This window comes from Theobroma cacao, chromosome 3 (assembly GCF_000208745.1).
Source record: "Theobroma cacao cultivar B97-61/B2 chromosome 3, Criollo_cocoa_genome_V2, whole genome shotgun sequence".
NCBI lineage: Eukaryota > Viridiplantae > Streptophyta > Magnoliopsida > Malvales > Malvaceae > Theobroma > Theobroma cacao.
This window is the reverse complement of record NC_030852.1, coordinates 6861282-6879924: the sequence shown is the minus strand read 5'-3', so window position 1 is coordinate 6879924 and position 18643 is coordinate 6861282.

Sequence of the window (18643 nt, the reverse complement as noted above, 5' to 3'; positions counted from 1 at the left end):
TAATTTTATGAAATACGTAGAGAAATATTATTGTATATGTATAACGGTTTGGGCAATTGGGTACCCATGAAGAAGATTTTAATAATTTTTTAATCTAATTGAGTTTTTAAATGGGTTAGGGTAATTATAGGGCAGTAAAAATGTAATAGGGTTAGGGTTAGGGTAGTAACTTTTAAAATTAGTCGGGTAATTAATAGGATTAGGGTAGTTGATTTTTTATAGGATTAGAGTTTGGGTATCTCGAAATTATAAGGTACCCTATCCGTTGACATCCCTACTTTCACCTCCACCTTAGGTCAAAGATACACGTGTGAGCATAACCGGCAAATACCTTCGAAGCCCATAAATTAACCTGCTATTAGTCTAGCACAAAGTGAAAGATGATTTGAAGGATAGATACGAGTCCTTCATGAAAAACAAGCAAGCCAAGTAAAATGATAGCAGTGTGCGATATTAAGGTTAACAATTCTAAATTATTGATTCTATAAACCTTTTGACGTGGGTATTATTTATGTAATGTTAACATTTCGAGCATTGAAAGGCAAGAGGACGTTGATTTTTTCTAACGATTAGAGATGCAAAGTGAGTTGTTGGACAACCAACACATTGATGCATCCATCAGCATCATGTATAAGTGGGCGCACGAACAGCATCCACAACTCTACAAGTAGAGAATATGCATTGTTGACAACTACTTCTATGTAAGTATATTTTAATGAGATGTAATTATTAAAATGTATGGGGTGTGTATTAGTTCATGGCATTTAACTATCATGCGTAACTTAATTGACAGCTTATTTTACTGAGTTTGAGTAAAGAAATGTGGCCTCCCCCGACCAATAAGACATTGAAGCCGACTAAGGCGGTATTGCTAGAACATGTGCTTGAATGTGAGAAGGGTGGGACTCCTCTGTGAGGTTTGCCATGGCACGAGGTTAACTTAATTCTCGTACCATGCCTTCTCGAAGGCCACTAGGTGGTAGTGCACATCAACTTGCTGAAATGGAGTATGACGTTAGTCGACTCATCGTACAAGCAAACAGATGCAATGAAGTCTGACTTGCGTGATAAGCAGATGGGTCCACTAACAACATTGTTTCCCATTATATCCCACCAAGACGGGTACTTTGTCAGCTCACGTCGTCAAAAGCGACTTTTTACGTGGATGAGGAATAAGTTAAATGAAAAAACCTTGACATAACAATATTCGCACTTTTGTGGAGATTGGGTTATCGCTTCATTGCAGTGGTTGATCAGTTTGGAGGATCACACCCTGGAGGCAAACGCCATAGACAGCCTTCGAAAAAGTTTTGCCATTGAGATTTTTACACATAGTGACTTGTTAATATTTTTAATTTTTTTACTTTTTTCCTAATATGTAATGTACAATTGTTGTGTATTATCTCCAAATTATTCTTTATTGTATCATTTACAAATTATTCTTTTTTGTATCATTTAACAAAGAGAAAGGCAATAAGAATAGTTCGGTATTCATTGATGTTATAAGCAAATGGGCCCAATAACAACATTGTTTTTTTTTCTTATTCATATCTTAAATTCTATTAGTATTTTATGCAATTTACATACCAAAGTTCATGAGTTTACATATGTCAACCCCATGACTTTATAAACTATATGACATGTTGAATTGAATTACATGACATAAGGATGTAATGCACGCACTAGTCGATACCATGGGGGCATTGCATGAATGGGGTATAGTCATAGCGTGACATATGCATTGCGTGAATGGTGTGTATGAAATCGCGTGACTAGTTGATATTGAATTGTGTGACTAGTTGATATTGAATTGTGTGACTAGTTGATATAAAATCGTATGACTAGTTGATATGGAATCTAGTGACTAGTTGATATGGAATCGAGTGACTAGGTGATATGGAATCATGTGACTAGTTAATATGGAATCACGTGACTAGTTAATATGGAATCGCGTGACTATTTGGAATTGCGTGACTAGTTGATATGGAATCGCGTGAGTAGTTAATACAAAATCGCGTGACTAGTTAATATGGAATTGTGTGACTATTTGATATGGTATTGCATGACTCATTTATTGTGTGTCATGTTCTTTGAAGCAAGGTAAGGCAATTATGATACACAATATCAAACCATAACCCGACCCTAAGAATCATCATAACATAATATTCAGTTGAATACCCTAAACCCTTAGCTAGAAGTATGAGTAAACACATGAAAGTTAAACCACATATAGCCCAAAAAAAAAACACCAATATACCATAAATTGTTTAGCAAACAAATTACAGTATCCCTAAACCAATTGACAATTCGTTCATCCTTAATCACAAAAAGTGAATCTTGATTTGCAATGCTTGACTCGGCTAGAACCAATGCAACTGATTTCCCTTTTCTCTAAGATTCATGTAGGAGAAACTCATCTCTGTCTGTTTCTTTAAGTCGCACTTCTACTGCCCGATCAGTTGTATCTAATCTTTGCATTAAAAGATTCTCAACATTCTGTATCTTCAATTCCGATGTCCACATTCTATCAGTTTGCTTAGTGAGTTTCTCATTAATCCTTAAAAGCATATTATACATCAGATCATTCGAAATAAGATCTGGAATAACTCTAGATGGAATAGTGGATGGAGTACCATGGGCAAGATGAATTGGGCTACCTTTGACAGAGTTGAATGACTCATCAACACTCATCTCATATCACATTTCAAAAGGAATCCAATAAAGAGATTACAAGGCTTGGACTGGTCCAATCAGCTAGATAAATAGTACTCCAAATCCCTTTCTTTTGAACAAAAGCTGATATGATGTTTCCGTATGGTAGAGTCATCTCATCCCGTAGGGCGACTCCTTTCGTTCTGATGATCATATATTGTGCAATATTCACACCCAACTAGGTTCCAATTGATTCCATCATCTACAGGTCCTTAACGCTAACATGTCTTAAACAACTGATCCTTCCTTGTAATATGGACACCAGAAAATTATGTACTAGCCTAGCTTTTGCAGATTGCAAATGACGAGCAGAACATGAATTTGTCGTGAATGGTTTTGTTCTTTTTGTCACTATGGCCCACATGCCCGGTAGCCCATAAAATGGGGAGAAGTCTATCATGTCCCTCTATGTACTTCGTTTTCAAAAGCTTCCCAATATAGAATGCAGACACTGTAAACTCTATTCCTTCGAAAAACACGTTTAAAACATATGGATTAAAATCACGAGGATTTTCAAATTCATTTTTACTCCGGCATATGGTAGAGTAAAATTCCCTAACAAGAGTCGAGCTATAATCCATTTTTAGAAAAGTACTTAGATCCTTAAGTTTACCCATGTCAAAAAATGTATTTAAGTCATGCTCTCTATGTATTCCTTAAAGCTTTCCCAATCTACCACTTTTTCGCACGATATGATGGAATTCTCCATTACCCTATACCTAGCAGCATGTGCGTTGTTCCTAAACCGTGAGGATAAGGACAGAGCATTACCTTGTTCAATGGAAAAACCAATTGATGCAGTAAGCAATTCAAGTGCCAATTTCCCTTTTTTCTTTAAGTGTGGAGTAGAGTATTCATCATCACGCTTAATTTCGTGGACACTGTCACTAATATTGGGTGTGCGAGAAGATACGGCTATTGATTTCTATTATGTAGGAGGGTTCGGGTTTAAGGTTTAAACTTATAGCTAAAGATAGGTTTAAGAGATTTTCATTGAATTATGGGTTAGGGTTTAGGGTATGAAGGAAACCAAGAGACAAAACAACAACATTTTGAATAAAAAGAAAAGAATTAACTGAGCTAGCAGAAATGCAGTGTTTTGTATAGCAATTTTTTAAATTTTAGTTTAGTTAGTTAACACAGTAATCATGTCCATTCTCTCTCTTACTTTACTGTTAATCACTTTGTATATAAACAGCTTTTTTGGCCCATTATTCAAGGAGAGAAAACCCTGAATTTCATACAAGATAGGTGAATTACGCTACGCGTGATTCGTTGTTCATGTGTTGCATGACCTAATTTTAGGCATTGCATGACCCCATCTTAGGCACGTTACTCATTCGAATAGTGTGATTCCTTATTAGAAATTGTGTGACTAGCTATTATGTATAGCAGCCCAACTCTTAAGACTAGAGGCGGATAAGGGGGGGCTAGTAGGGGCCCAGCCCCCCAATAATTTTTAAAATTTTATAGTTTATTTGTATTTTTTAAAAATTTTATAATTTTACCCCTCTAATAATTTTTAAATTTTGATAAGTTGTCTTTACTTTTTACAAATTTTATAATTTTGCCCATACAAAAAGTTTAAAATTTTTCTAACATATTTTTATTTTTTTTTAACTTTTATAATTTAACCCCTACAATAATTTTTTGTTTAGTGACATATCCCACAATAGTTAGTCAACAACTAATTTTAATAGGACTAAAACAAAACCAATTGCATTTTCAAAAAACAATTATAAAATCAATTGCAATAGAATTATTTTCAAACCCCACTTCATCAAAAGCTCACAACCACTATTTGCTCTATTTTATTTTTAACAAATGTTGTAGAAACAAAAAGAAAATCATTTTTTACACTTGTATTTACGTATTTTATTTTTAATATTTTCAACTTTAAATTTTTTCTTTATTTAATAATTTTCACTTGATCATTTTGATTTAAGATTTACCGTCTTGTTATTTTTTGTTGAAAGTAATTTGATTAAGTACCTAAGGTTAGTTATTTGTATGATTTTTAGGATTTATTTGTATAATTTTCATATGAGTTTTTTTTTTGTCTAAGTTGTTTTATATAATTGTCAAACATTGAATTTTTAGTATGACTGTTTAATTTATAAACATTTTTTCAATTTTTTGTTCCCCCAAACGTAAAATTCTAACTCCGCCACTGCTTAAGATAGTTAATGGTGTTTAAAGAATTGCATATTGCGTGAACCGACGTCCTCAACTGCATTGCATGACTTAGACCATATCTTGTTGGCCTTCATCTATGATTCGAAAGCAAGATCAATGGTAGACTGTACAGTTGAATTTTACACAACCAAGCCAAGTCTCTTACTAAAAAGTTTGTGATGAGTAAACATACAATGATAAAATGTATCTACACTTTTTGAGCTATGCGACACATTAAAGAAGCCGAGAATATCAAAAGTTCACTTCCTTATTGATAGATTGACCCATCATGTCTATCCTAAAACAAATTTCCCCTATAATTTATGCCATATTAAATCTATTGTGGTTTTATTTAATTGTTTACAAAGATAAACAAATTATGAAGGAGTACAATGCATTTGATGAACCCACAATATTATCTTCAGAGGCATACATCTTTATGCTGGTTATTGTCAGATGTCAAAGTATCATCTCTAGACTCGGTCAAACTCAAGTTCAAATAGTATTATTCAATGCAAATCGTAATGGTCGGTTGGAAACAATCTTTAACAACTAACGTCTGAGGAGCCATTGTCTTCAAGTATGACACCTAAAACATCCTCAGAGTTTCTAATTAACATTGGATAACTGTTTCATGTGTGCTAGGTTTGTTATTGAACATGCCTTGGGTCGTTGTCGTTGTTGTCATTGAGCCGTCGACTGAGTAGACGATGTTTTCAGATTTGTCAATGGACCTGCAAACAGAGTCCGACAATTTTGTCTATTATGACTATAGCTCTTGCATTGTGAACATCTACGTCATCAACTGCCTTCCCCAGTTGATAGAATCTTGTTCTTCCTAGATCTTCCCACTTGACCTCGCCAAGTTTGTGGCAAAATGACAATTTGTTGAACATTATGGAGGATGTCCTACTCACTAGGATGACCAACCGAGCAAATAGGAACTGCATAGCCCTCCACCCAAGACTGAGTCCTGTAATAGTCCGAGCAGAATTCAATAGTTGAATGTTTGCACTTACTGCCACGACAATGAAATCACAGTTAGCGAACAACATAAAATTTCAATTCATCACGCACAAAATAAGAAAACATGAATATTCATACATTATTTCTGCCATGGCATGCGTGTAAGGGAGTAGATAGATTTGGAACTCACCGCATGAACATGTCTTGGTGGACAGGTTGACGACTCTATCCTTAGTCTCGCCTATAACTTGGAACTCCACTCGATTGATTGGTTATGTGAAAAAGCGACATGCTTCATTGAACCGTGTGCTCAATAAATCGGTATCCTAAGGGTTGAGGGTGTGGTCAAATTCAATGCCTCATTGTGTTGGTCATGGAATCAACGTTGGAACATGCCTCTGATGCACTCGATTAAGACAGTTATTGGCATTTTTCTTGCCTACCTCATACAGGAGTTAATACACTCCACAATGTTAGATGTCATGAACTTGTAGCGCCTTACCGGTGATCGTGCAAGTGCCCATCTCTTAGAGCGTAATATCATAAGGCAATTGTAAGCAGGTTTGCAAAGTTGTTTCAACTTATTCATATGTCTGTTAAAATCGGTGAGCCTGTAACAGTTTGCAACCAGGGTGATAATTGCAGCAGCATTTTCGCTTGAACATGTTTTTAACGTTTTTCCCTAAGTGGTAATTGCATTGATTGTGGTACACATCGTCGTATAGTTTCTCAACTGCATTCTTAATGCCAAGATGCTTATCAGAAATGAACATTGCATTTTCAGGAGAACTAATCGCATGACACAATTAGGTAAGAAACCACAACCAAGACTCTTCGTCCTCTATGTGGCTAATGCCAAATGCAATTGGGTATATCTACTCATTTGCATCTTTGCATACCGCAACGAACAGAATACCCTTGAATTTGCTTTTCAGATGTGTGGCATCGATAGCAACTACAAGCCGCATTACAGCACTGAACTCTCGGATACATGCCCCAAATGTCCAGAAACAATATTTGAATCGTTGTTCCCCATCCGTATCAACAACCGTGACAGTACCAGGATTTTCAAGTTCCAACATATGGAAATACAAAGGGAGGAGTTAGAATGACTTGGAGACCAAAAACAATACTCTCTACATACACCTTCACTTGCCAAGCCTTACCATATATGCATTGCAATTCTCACTTGCGATTAATCTCTTTCATTATTTCCTTAGGTCTCAATGGGGTTACATTATTTCCTTGCAGCTTGGTGGAGATAAGCTCACTAATTAACCTCGCACTCGTAGTTGGGTACTCGCCTTGCAAACCATCAATGGTACATGTGTGTACCTTCTAGAACGTTTGAACTTGCCAATATTCTCCCTCAAGTAACTTTGTTGCATGCAAACCAAACTGCGTGCCTTTTCTTTACAAGCAACCTTCAAATGAACGTGACATGACTTTTTAACTTTAATCTCAAAATACTCTTTTAGTGCCAATATGCTCAAAGTTCGTTTCAAATGGACCTTCTATGGAAACATTTTTCTGTTGCTCCTAATAATATGTGCTAGAGGGGGTGAATAACACAATTTGACTCTTTCAAAGATTGTTTCTAAGTGTAGAAAAAGTGAGACAAATGAAGGAAAGAAAATAAAACAAGAACAGAGTAAACAAGATAGTAGAATTTAGAGTGGTTCGGTCCAAGACCTACATCTACTAGCTTGATTATCCAACCAATGATTTTTCAAACAATACACTAGAAACCAGTAAAATTCACAAGTTTTCACCAAGCTTTACAATGGCTTTTACTAGGCTTAGCCAAAACCTTTCACAATGATTTTTACCGGGATCAACCAAAACCCAATACCTAACTTTTTGAGGCTAAGTTAGAACCTTAACACATTCAAGCAAACCTAGCTTGAAACAACCACTTAGAGTGACTCCCTCACTCTAAGAATACAAGAAGAGAAGTAAAAGAAAGTACCTATGATCACAAGTTTATCTAAATGGTACAAGGTTGAGTGTAGAGTACAAATACAAAGGATGGGCATTTAAGTGCAGTGAGGCGAAGAGAATATTTTTTGATTTTTCAGCTCTTAATGACTCAAATCTCTTCCAAAACTTCCAAAAAATGCTTTCTAACTGTTGAAAAACCCTTTTATACCTGGAGAAACATCTCTGATGGGAGTTTGACAATTTTCTAGCTGTTGAAGACAGTTGGGAGTCAATTCTAGCTGTTACTCTGTCTTTTAGTGCAGATTTCAAACTTGCAGGCAGAATGTTCTTAGTCGACTAACCAATATCTTAGTCGACTAAGTCGTCCCTGTTTTCTGCTTCCTGTATCTGGTAGTTCTGGCAGTGTGCACTTAGTCGACTAATCCATTTATTGGTCGACTAAGTTGGTTCTATCTTCAAGTCCAGATTTTGGCAGTAGCTTCTTAGTCGACTAACCCTTATCTTGGTTGACTAAGTTGGTTCTGTTTCTCAATATTCTTTAGCCCGCCATTTCTCCAATTTAAATTTTAGTCAACCAACATTATTTATTATTTAACTAAAAACTTTCCTCTTAGTTGATCAATCATTTTTCTTCATTTTCATGATTCTTGATATATACATTTGAAAGGTTGATTTATTATTTCCATATGACTTTTTGTCCTGCACACTTAGATAGAAATGTTAGACACAAATGAAATGGGAATGTTTTATTATCATCAAAAACTAATGGAGCCAACATTTTCCATGATATAAGTGGTCGTCCATTAATCTAGACTCCTTAGTCACAATTGTTTGTTAAGATATCATATCTACCCTCAGAATAATCCATTAATGAGATACCCTTGTATTTATCCTCTCTTGATCACTATCATTAAGCGAACGAATCCCGTTCACAAGTATGATGGGGTTGTCATAAATAGGGTCAGCACCCTCAACATCTTCTAATTCAACAGTTGTGGCATGGTCATCGCTCTGAACCTCTTCTAATACAATAATTATGGCATGTTCTATACTGCCATCTGCATGATTGCAATCCGGAATGTCGTTGTGCTCACCCTTGTCGTCCTCTGAATAGTCATCATGTCTGCCAATGTAATCATCTTCACAATCGTCCTGTAACTCATCGTTCTAATCCGCAATGTCGTCCTCTTCAACATCATCTTCAATTTGATAAAATGCATTGTCATCACTCACAACCATCACAGTGTCATTTACAAATGATAATGGACCCATTGCATTTCTGAGTCATGGTTGCATTTGTTGCAAAGTACCAAGTATTTCGTTCAATGCACATTCTGATCGAAATTGTGTAAACATCATTTGCAAACACCTCATTTGTGTACCGGGCTGCTCAAACTCATAAGGATATGTCAAAGGTGATTGCCATGGTTGTTTGTTAGGAAATGCATGGTGTGGTATTTTAGAATAATTAACATTTTGTTGTAGGTGATTACTATGTTAGACACCATGTTCATGTGGAATATCATTTGCATTTCGTGCCTTAACTATCACAAACACAACAATTGCTCTCTCATCTAACAGAATACTTACACATTTTCATCGTCCTTAATAACTGGGTGCGAAACCCCTACGGCATAACTAAGCAATGCATTTAGCTCGATTTTGTTATTATGTGAGTTGGCCCCAACAACCTCTTCAACCACCTTCACAGGGCTCGAAAATGACAAATCACTCCCAACACCCCTCACTCGAGTCTCACCACCCTTGTAAGTGTCATCCACCCAATGACCACCATATGTAATCATAAACTTCACATTTAGTAGGCTGTTGAAATTTAACAGAAAATAAGTGTCATAATCAGTCAATTTATCAAAAATTGCCCCTCAGTGCATAAAAACCACTTACACAATGCCTAAGTCATGGAATAACATAAATTCAGTCTCGCAATGTCTAATACATATTCACATAATGCCTAAAAACTAATGAAGAAATGCCTCAAAATAAAATATGCATTGCATAAGTCGCACATCCCCAATCTCACAATACTTAATAATAAGTCACTCAATGCCTAATATCTGCTCACGTTATGCCAAAATAACCAATCACATATTGGCTCAATGTTACGCAATACCTAATAACTAATCATGCAATATCTAAAAAGTAGTCAAGAAATGTCTCAAAACAATATATGCATTGCACAATTCAAGTAGCGCCTATAAGCCAGTCTTGCAATATCTAATAATAAGTCACTCAATGCCTAATATCCACTCATGTTATGCCAACATAAATAGTCACGTATTGGCCCAATGTCATGGAATACATAACAACAAGTCACGGAATACATAAAAACTAGTCACGCAATGCCTAAAAAGTAGCCAAGAAATGTCTCAAAACAAGATATGCATTGTACAATTCACACAACGCCTATAAGCCAGTCTCGCAATACCTAATAATAAGTCACTCAATGCCTAATATCCACTCACATTATGCTAACATAATCAGTCATGTATTTGTCCAACGCCACGCAATATATAACAACCAGTCACACAATGTCAAAAAAGTAGTCAAGAAATGTCTCAAAACAAGATATGCATTGCACAATTCACGCAACGCCTATAAGCCAATCCGCAATACCTAATAATAAGTCATGCAATGCCTCACATCCACTCACGTTATGCAAAAATACTCAGTCACGAATTGGCCCTACGTCACACAATACATAAAAACCAATCACGAAATACATAACAACTAGACACGCAATGCCTAATATATATTCATACAATGCATAATATCCATTCACACAATGCATAATATCCATTCACTTAATGCCTACAAATAAAATAATATTCCAACTTTTGTCATCATACCTTTACTTCTCTTATATAAATAGAAAATTAAGAAATTAGGGTAAGTAACCAAGTTATTCAGCATAATAGAAATTAAAGGCAGTAACTCATTTTATGAAAAATATGTGATAAATCAATATTTTATTCATTAGTTAAAAAAAATCAGATGATACAACATATGAACCATGGTTCATTTTTTCCTAATCTTATCTATTATTTCATAAATTTTAGCTAGAATCTTGTTGTTGCCTAGAATTTCTGTCTCCAGAACTTTTGTCCTCACCAGCTACTTATCCATCAACCCACGCATGTCCTTTTCCATATTCTCAATTTGGTCCATCAACTTGACCAAATATGTTGCAACATTTTCGAGGATATCTTCCACTTCAGCAGCAACCCCTTTCCCAGTTTTGCTTTTGGAACGTTTAAAAGCCATGAGAATTTTGAGATTTTCCTTCAAATGATTTTGATTAAAATGGATAATAGTTCTATCTATTTATAAGCATGAATGCTTACTCTTGGAAGAGTATTAAATGGTTTTAGGCTTATTTCTTATGAATATGGTTAGTTTGTAAATCGATGCATTAAGTGCTTTAAAGAAAATTTCAGAGTTCTATGTTAACAAAATCTGAACGATTTTCTACACCAATATAAACAGGAATTAAGAGGGCTAAATTAGGTATTAAACATTCCTAATTCTCTTTTAATTTTATAGAACTTGTTATTAAAGGGGCTGAATTAGTAGATAATCAGCTTCAGCATTAGGTAGATAAAGCAACGTAATTATTAAAAACCAGTCATGCAATACTTACAAACTAGTCAAACAATTCCTAAAACGTCATCACGTAATGCACAACTCACGCAATTCCTAAAATCTAGTCTCGCAATGCCTCCTATCTAGTCTTACATTGTCTAATATTCAGCCACATAATGCCAAATAAACAGGTTACGATTCCTAATAATCATTCATGTAATACCTGTAGACACCCATTCAAAATCAACCAAAAATAAAATAAAAATAAAAAAGGAAAGAAAAGAAAACAAGGAGAAGACTGAGCAAGTACTCAGCCCTCTCTCTTTGGTCCTTCATTACGGGGCACTTAAGTCCCTTGGAAAGTAGTCGGATTTTGGGGAATAGTTACCTCCGGCAATTAGCCCCTATTCACGCCAGAGTCTTGTGAAATCATGCTTAGAAGAGCATGATTTCATCGCTGGATTATCGAAATTTTTGGACAATCTAGCTCTTAAAAAGGGGCCTCATATAGATTTAAAAGGAGAGAATCCACAACAACTAAGGAGCCAAAGAAAACATTTCAAAAAAAAAAATCCCTATTCTTCAAACAACAGCAACCTGCAAATAAAAAAAATCGAAGTTCTAGCAACCAACTACCCTAACCACCAAAAATCAAAAAAAAAAAGGAAAAGCCAAAGAAAGGAAAGATCTTATGCGATTTGGCGGGCTAAAAGAGAGAGAGCGATTTCTAGGTTGTCGTCGGCTTGGAGAGATTTAGAAAGCCTTTGGGCAGCTGGCGGTAAAGAGAGAAGAGCTTGATTTGGGCAACGAAAGAAAGAGAGACCGGTGGGTAGCCAAAGAGAGAGGAAGTCGTTGACATAAGGGAGAGAAGAAGGGTGAAAATAGTGTCGTGACACCAGATTCGACGACGATGGAGATTTGGCCGATGAAAGGATCGATTTTAGAGAGAATGGAGAGCATTTAGGAGTTGAGAGAAAAAGAAAAATGAGACTTTTAGAGAGAAGGGAGAGACTGACCGATTAGAGAGAGAAAGTGAAGAGGGAAGGGTAAAAAAGGGGTTTTTATACCCAAGTATAAGAGAGCCAAATAGCATCGTTTTAGGGGAGTGGGGAACTGAAAAGGTTAAGGCCTAAACGGCGCCGTCTAGAGCAGTGTCACAAGCACCAAACGGTGCATCTCGAAGAGCAGTATTGTAGGCTTGCTGAGTAGATTTCGTGGTGCAATTTTGGGCCTTCTGTGGGTACTTGATTTTGGCTAATCTGAGCCCGAAAAGGTATAATTCTCCCTGGATTTGAGCTTGTTTTAATTGATTTTGAATCTAGCCCATTTTACTCAAATTAAATGTAATTTTAGCTTAATTTTAAGATCGAAGATAAATAAAAAAAAAAACAACAAGACATGATGTAAATATAATATATATATATATAAAAAACAACATGATACAAATATAAAAATTATAAGAAAAATGAAATGACTATTTGAGATATTCTACCTAAAAGGGGCATAGAGTTGCCTCTTTCTGTTGGATTTCTTAGGTGCGGAGTTCAAAGCGAATTTTCATCGAAGCGTCGGGATAAATCCGAATTCTATACTCCGATACCCATTAGTCCGAATAATTGTTGTTTAAAATAATATACATCAAATAATAATAATAATAAATATATAAATAAGGTAATAAATCACCTTAAATTATTAAACATGTTATTATTACTAACCAATTAATTAATAAGCGCGATCATGTAGACATCATTATTTTATAATGTCATAGCATGCCACATTCATCTTATTAATGCGGTGAGAATTCTGATGATGGGATTTCCTCAAAGAGCTTGTAGAGATGAGTTCTTCCCGAGATATCCTTAGGTGAGAAAAACTTCGAGATTTCACCAAAACGTTAGGATAGTCTACGAATGGTTTTCCAATAAACGATTGTTGATCCCATTATTAAAAAAAATTGAATAAATCATAACATCATTCTACGATCACATCATGTGCATCTGTGAACCGAATAAAATATTCAATTAGCTAACATAATAAAGCATTAATTAATAAGTGAAGATTAAGGAAACAAAGAAATAAAATCAAGGTAGGCTACAATAGGATAATTTAATATTAAATGATACCGTTCGCGAAACGGGAGCCACGGAGGTGCTAACCTTTCTCCGTGCGTAATCGCACTCCCGAACCGATCTCTAAAAAATGTAGACCATTTCTCGTTCTTTCGATGGACCTAAAATTAATTTAGAACTTCGTCGATTAGAATCAGATTAATAGGTGGCCAATCACACCTAAAATTAAAAGGATTGGTGGCGACTCCTAGATATTTTATTTTCGCCCGCGTCTAGCAGTAGGGTTCCCGGACTCCGCACGTTACGACAGATTGGCGACTCCACTCGGGAGATCTAAGAGTTGAGCCATAATTAATCATAAGTTATCTTAGGCCTTAAATAATTTAATATTTTCCTTAAGCTTGGGCATTTGCTTTTACTATTATTTGTTGCATTTATTGTTTCGATTATTGTTATTGCCATTTAATAATTGCGGGGAATTTAGGATAGAGGGAGTGTGAGATTATTGGTCTGAGGTCGGTATATTCCTTCTCACACATGACACATCTTGCACCATGCATAAGCATTCTACCTAGGCTTTGTCCTTAATTAGGAGGCGGTTAAATAGCTACGCTCTTGTGAGGTGATAACCTCCGCATGGGCTAATGAAAACTCCTACTCAAATCGAACCTAGTCCGTTTAAAGCTTGTAATGGGTTAGGACCGAGGTGCATTGCTAGTCCATGTGGACGACAGTGAGGAGAGATTTGGGAACATTTAGCTCCCTTTTCGACCCAAATCCAGCATATAAAATGCCCTTAGTAGCCTTTACCAATGTAGAGCTTCACCCGTGAGAGAATACCCTCTAATTAGGTACACATAAAGGAATGATCATATTCTCCCTTACCCTAATCTTTTCTCCGCAAAATAATGAAGGTATCTCGCGTATCCATGTTATTAATTAATTTAGAATTACTCTTGATTTTTCTTGTATATACTAACTTAAACTTGTTGCCATTTTTGCATATGCATATTTGCATCATACTTTTGCATATAGGAAAAGTATTTGTCACTTGACAACTATTGACGAAGTAGCTCCAATTGCATCCATGGAGTCATCATGGCCACCTTTAAGCTACGACAGAATATATGAAGTGACTCAGCACATGGCGAGTACCCAACAAAGTGAGGGGGATTGCTTGGCAAAAGATCATGTTTCACTGCTACCTGATAGAGTCCACCTCGACCTAAAGCAGAATGATTTCACATATTTGCTTAACATATGGGAAAGGTGGGGGGCCACGACTCGAGCAAATTTCTATAAGAGATATGGCCACATAGCCCGGCTCCTTAGGGTCCAGATTGATGAACAGTTGTTGAAGGCCATTGTTCAATTCTGGGATCCGTCATATAGGTGTTTTGTGTTCAATGAGGTGGATATGGTCCCAACAATCGAAGAGTACTCAGCTCTCCTTCAAATTGATCTTGACAATCCGGATAAAATATATTGGAGAGGACAAAAGACCAGACACAGGCGAAAGTTAGCCAAGATGATGGGTATTACCCTGGGGGAAGTTGACCAAAACCTAAGGAAAAAAGGGGACAATGAATGTATCCCATGGAGTTTTCTACGTAGATATATCATGAAGCATCAGGACACTGAGCAAGGATAGCTTGTGATGGCCTTAGGAATTTATGGGTTAGTGATTTTTTCGAGCAAGTTACCAATAAAGCCAACCCTTCACTTTTTATTCTAGTAGAAACTCTCAGATTATTAAATTATTGTCGGAGAAAATGGGAAGGACGATTTGTGGGATGCACACAACTTCTTTCCATTTGGATAGTGAGTCACTTTGAGTGTAAGGTCAAGAGGTTCAAAAAGCCATTTCATCCGCAAAGCGCCTCTATAAAAGAATTTTGTGAGAGTGAATGGCTAGAAAATAGGACTAAGGAGCAATGGATCTCTAAGTTTCGAAAACTCATGAGCGTGGAATCAACGTGGAGAGCTCCGTGGATGCCTCGTTGCCCAGTCTTGTACAAATGCAAAGATGAACCTTGGGTGCCTGTAATGGGGCCATGGGGAGCAATCAGCTACGCCCTAATCATGGTGAGAAGACAGTTTGGGTCAGAGCAGTTTGTGCCGATGACACACCGACTCAACACTTTGAAGTTTACCTATGGAGAGCCAAGTTTTCTGAAAAGGATTGAGGGGATTACGCGAGCTTGGAAGAAAACCAACCGAGTCGACCAAGGGAGGTACACTGATGAAGTAACTACTGGATATTAGGTATGGCATGCTCGACGAGTTAAGGATGTGGTATACCTACAAGAAGATGCACCTCGTGGCCCAATCGATCCAGAACCCCGAGATGCTTTGCTCGAAAGTGAGTTGGCTCGAAAAAAGTCTGAAGCTGAAAACGCTAACTGGAAACAACGATACAAAGATCTCCAAAAAAGGGGTGAGAAGATGAATATGAAAGCAACCGAACAAAGAAGGAAAATTTGAAAAATAGAACGTGATTGGGAAAATAAGTATGAGAGCCTGAATAACGAGTTTTCTGCCACAACCAATGAACTTCGAAGGAAAATACAAGTGAGAGAAAGTCGAGGCAATGAGCTTCAAACGTAGAATGATGGATTAAGAAACCAAGTGTGGTTCCAGCAAGAATCCATTCAATTGCTAAGACAAGAGTATGAAGAGCTTAACGGGGTTATGGGAACTTATCAAGGAGAGTATGATTTCCTCAAGCAAGAAAACACCCGAATTCAAGAGTGGGGTGAATCCTACAAACAACCTTACATGGAGAAACATGACCAAATGGATTACTTGCTTAGGCAAATGAGGGAGGTGGCTTGTAAGGCAAGAAGCATGGCTAGGAAGACAGACGTATTAAAGAGCCAAGTCTTTTCAACTGGGAAACAAGAGCAACAGTTGATTAAGCATCTAGATGAAGTGTATAGCCATTACGATAAAATTGGTGAATATTTCTAGATATAAAATATGACCCCTGAATTGTAACTAAAGACAATATCGTATGCAATGGACTACTTTGTTGATGGGTGTTATGTGACAAATACTTTTAGTACATGATCATTCATTTATACATGCACAAACCCCTATTTCATGATAATATGTGTTTTTACCGATAAATAAAGATAATGGGTGCCATTTTTTCATCTCATTCATGCACTAAAAATGCATCTAATTCATGTTTATGATTTAAAAATAAGGATTTCAAGATAAATCGACAACCTAAACTCGATGACCAACGTGTTCATAATACGCGTCGACGAGTAAGAATCATGGAAGAAGAACAAAATGAGCAAATGGATAGAATGGAACAAGCTCAAGAAGAAATGAGAGAGCAGTTAGCAAAGATGATGGAATTGATGATGAATTTGAGTAAAGGAAACAGAGTAGCCGAAAAGTCAGCTCTGCTAGAAAACCCACCTTATCCCCCGGGATTCACTCCACCCCACGCCCAACTTTTCCAAGGGTCCACCCTCAGGCGACATCATCTGGTTATTACAATATGTTACCCCCGATGAGCCATCAACCAACTCATGGGCAATTTAGATTGAATTCTGGGACAAATCCTGCTGAACCAATACGCGTCCCAGATTTAGACGATCCAAAAGAGCAAGAGAAATTAAGAAAGGATTCATCACAAGTTAGAGAAAATGAGAAAGTCTAAAAAAAGTACAATCTGTTGGAAGAGCGTTTTCGCGTTGTGGAATGAGTGGATAGGTTCGGAACCATGGATACAGTTGAGTTATTCTTGGTTCCCGACGTGGTAATCCCTCCCAAATTTAAAGTGCTAGAGTTTGAAAAATATGATGGGACAAAATGCCCAATGGCGTATATTACCATGTATTGCCGGAATATGGCTGCACACTCACATGATGATAAGTTGTTAATTCATTTTTTTCAAGACAGCCTAACTAGATCAGCAGCCAGATGGTATGTGCAACTTGATCTGAGTCACATCAAAACTTGGAAGGATTTGGCTAGAGCCTTCGTGGCACAATACAAACATGTTGCTGAATTAGCCCCTAATCACTTATCACTTCAGACCATGGAAAAGAAGGCTGGTGAGAGTTTCAAGGAATATGCCAAGAGATGGAGAGATATAGCAGCACAAGTCCAACCACCTTTAACAAATAAGGAGATGATTGTATTATTTTTAAATACGCTCAAGGAACCTTTCTATGAACGGTTGACTGGCAACGCCACCAAAAATTCTACAGATCTAGTCTTTTCAGGGGAGATAATTGAAGAGGCAATCAAGAATGGAAAAATCGAAGGGAACGAAACTGCTAGCTCCAAGAGAGGGACCACATTCAAGAAAAAGGAAGCGGATATACAAGCAGTTGCTTATACCGGCCCACAAACCCATAATTTCAACCCTTACGATCCATATCCTCCATATCCACTTTCCTATCCAAATATAGGCAACGTTCCCTAAAATTTCTATGTCTCTTAGCCTGCCCCACAACTAGTCTTTCAAACTAATGCCCTCCAACAAACACCAGCATCGAAACCCACATCTTCGACCAACACCTCTAGTAACACTCAAAAGGGATCCAAAACCACTCAAGGAAAAACCCAGTTTGATCCCATCCCAATTTCTTACATTGCTCTATTACCGCAATTGATTGAAAATCGACTCCTTGCCCGTACCCTTATAAAACAACTTAAACCTCCTTTTTCAAAGTGGTACGACCAAAATGCTCAATGTGATTATCATTTTGGGGTTCAAGAGCACTCTACAGAAAATTGCACTGCCTTAAAACATAAAGTCTAAGCACTTATTAGGGAAGGACTTTTAAATTTTGCTAAAAAAGACTGTTCAAATGTCGACGGGAATCCTTTGCCTAACCATGGAAGGCTGACAGTGAACGCCATAAATGAAGAGATGACTCGAAGGGTGAAAAGGAGTGTCGATGTCACGACCCGGTACTCCCCTCGAGCCCGTGACAACGATCGCGGTATCCCGGTAGACACTCATTGCCCGAAATGTCAACCCGAAACCCCGCAAGGCTTCACTATCAGTTTCTTTGTTCCCTTGTGAGCAACCATTGTCAAATATCGTGTTCTAAAAGATTTTAAGCTGTTTCCAACTTTAAACAAATAAAATATTAATTTTTCGTCTCATAGGGGTATTTTGGTCATTTTTCTCAAAAATTTTGAAACTGGCTAAA